Source organism: Martes martes (genome assembly GCF_963455335.1).
Source record: "Martes martes genome assembly, chromosome: 10".
In the NCBI taxonomy this organism is placed as follows: domain Eukaryota; kingdom Metazoa; phylum Chordata; class Mammalia; order Carnivora; family Mustelidae; genus Martes; species Martes martes.
Genome location: NC_137898.1, coordinates 55287023 through 55289939, shown reverse-complemented (window position 1 = coordinate 55289939; position 2917 = coordinate 55287023).

Sequence of the window (2917 nt, the reverse complement as noted above, 5' to 3'; positions counted from 1 at the left end):
CCGCTCTAATACCTGCGAGCTCTGCAGCACTCAGACACCCCCGGTCCTTCTGTGACCCTGAGGGACCTGGGGTTACGCTGACCCCACATGGGCTTCCCCCCAGTTTAGCCTCTGGAGCGATGTCCCTCTGTGGAGCAGACTTTTGAAAGTCCTGATTTAGTGCTCCGTTGCTCCACTGCTTGCCGGGAGCCGGCCCCTCACCCTGCGGTCTGTCTTCCCGTCTTTTTGGATTCACTTCTCCGAAGGTCCTACCTTTCAGAAAGTGATCGATTTTCTGTTTCTAAAATTGTTGCTCTTCTCTTTGATTTTCCGTTGGATTTGTAGGTGTTCACGATGGTTAGATAAGCTATCTAGCTGATCTCCTGCTACCTGTGTTGTCTCAGCCTGCTACTTCTCTGCCATCTTGACTCCTCCCCCTGGTTTATTTAGGTTTTATGATTCACATCAATCATGTTTGTGAATGTATTTTCCTGAATGTCATTATATTTTGTTAGAGAATAAGAATTGATTTCAAAATACCATTATTGTTAAAAATGTATCTGCCTTGTCATTAGAATTTTTTGTCCTTTTATCTAGATTTCTAAAAACTTTTTTAAAAAGATTTTATTTGTTTATTTGACAGACAGACATCCAAGGTAGGCAGAGAAGCAGACAGAGAGAGAGGGGCAAGCAGGCTCCCTGCTGAGCAGAGAGCCCCATGAGGGGCTTGATTCCAGGACCCTGGGATCATGACCTGAGCTGAAGGCAGAGGCTTTAACCCACTGAGCCACCCAGGAGCCCCTTATCCGCATTTTAATCATTCTGTTTATATAGTTCAGACTGTGGCTTTAAAGACTTAACTCTACTGATTGTATTTTTTACTCTTTTCTTTTTCAAGTAATTGATTTCCAATTGTGGATATTTAATATGCTTATATTATTTCTTATTCAATTGATAATGTGTTTATGACTAACATTTTGCATCTTAAAGCAGCTTTTACTACTTTTTGAAGTTTTGTTCCTTAGTGAGTCCTTGGAGATATTTTCTAGTCGGTATCTACCTTTTTGTCTTTCTGTCTCATTTGATATTTGCTGGTTATTTATTCACCTAAATAAGTTTCTTAAAAACCTCAGTCTCATACACATTTCAGGTGTATACACTTCATTGTTTTTTTTTTTTTTTAAGATTTTATTTATTTATTTGACAGACAGAGATCACAAGTAGACAGAGAAGCAGGCAGAGAGAGAGGAGGAAGCAGGCTGCCTGCTGAGCGGAGAGCCCAATGTGGGGCTCCATCCCAGGATCCTAGGATCATGACCTGAGCCAAAGGCACAGGCTTTTAACCCACTGAGCACCCAGGCGCTCCGAGGTGTATACCTTCCTAGTATAAGCTAGTGGTTTTATTAATTTACATGTATCTTTTTGATTCCTGAGGAATTTTATTTTCCTTGGTGTGAATCGTGGGTCCATAATTTATTGTTAATAAATAACAAATAATTTTCAAGCTACTTGTGGGATTATCCAGTATTTTCTTACTGATCCTTATTCATCCAATTGCATATAGTATTATAAAAATTATAGCCAATTTTAGGGCCACAGATTCTGCTCTTTGGCATATTTATTCTTGAGCCAGCTGTATACTATATAATTTATTCATGTGTTTAATTTGTTTTATGTGTTTATGCATTTAGTACATATATTCAAGTTAATCATGCCATTGTATTTTAACTCATAAATGGCATAATCCCTCTTTTTATAATCATTTAAAACATTTTCTTTACATAGTTTTTACTTTTAGAAACTATTCTGAAATTATGTTACCCTTTATTTTTATTACCAGGTAACCTTCTCTGTATCATTCCAATTTCAGTATGGGTGCTGTAGGAGCCAGCACTATTTTGTCATCTTTTGATTGCTATACACATAGCATTACCTCATTCTTTTTCAAAGCTATATACTCTTCCACTGTATGAACATACTGTAAATGATAAAATCATTCCCATATTAAAAATTAAACTGGTGCCAGCATTTCAATTTGTATTTTTCATACTAATTTCAATCAAATTTCATATTATATATCTTGCTGCTATGAATATCTTTTTAAAGAGATTTTATTATTTATTTGAGAGAGAGAAAGAGCGCCCGTGCATGCATGAGAGAGAACACACCAGCAGGGGCAGAAGGAGCAGGGTGGGGGGGCAGAGCGAGAAGCAGACTTCCCAGTGAGCAGGGAGCCCGACACAGGGCTTGATCCCAGGACCCCAGATCATGACCTGAGCCAAAGGCAGATGCTTAACTCACTGAGCTACCCAGGTGTCCCTGCTGTGAATAGCTTTGTGTCTTTTTTTTTTTTTTTTTTTTAATAACTGTGTATTTGGAAGCATTCCTATATTTGGAACTTCTGGGGGTATGTGCATTTTATGTTTTTATACACATTGGCAAATTACTGTCTAAGAATGTTACACAACAAACCCTTCTAAAATAGTTGCAACAACTTTCTTCCTCAGACCCTTCACAGGATGGATATGATCAATAAAACCATTGGTCTTTTTCAGTCTTTCTTAATTGATAAATAGCATGCTCATCATTCATGTTTTATTGAGTGTAATTACTTATGAGACTGAGAATATCCTACGTATGTATTATATATTAGAATTTCTTCTTATATGACTTCATTATTCACATCCATTGACAACGTTCCACATCAAAGGGCTTTGTTTTAGTAATCTGTAAGAATACTTTGAATAAATGTTTATGGAATTCCATATTTTCCACTTGGATTAATCCTTAATTGTGTTGCTTTTGCCATGGAATTTATTGCTTCCTGTTTTATTATTTTTTCTCTGCAACGGTCTGTCCCTCCAATTTCCATTTTGTCCTTCTTTCTTCCTTTCGATATTATCTGGGTGTATATGTGGTAGGGGAGATGGGATGTGGG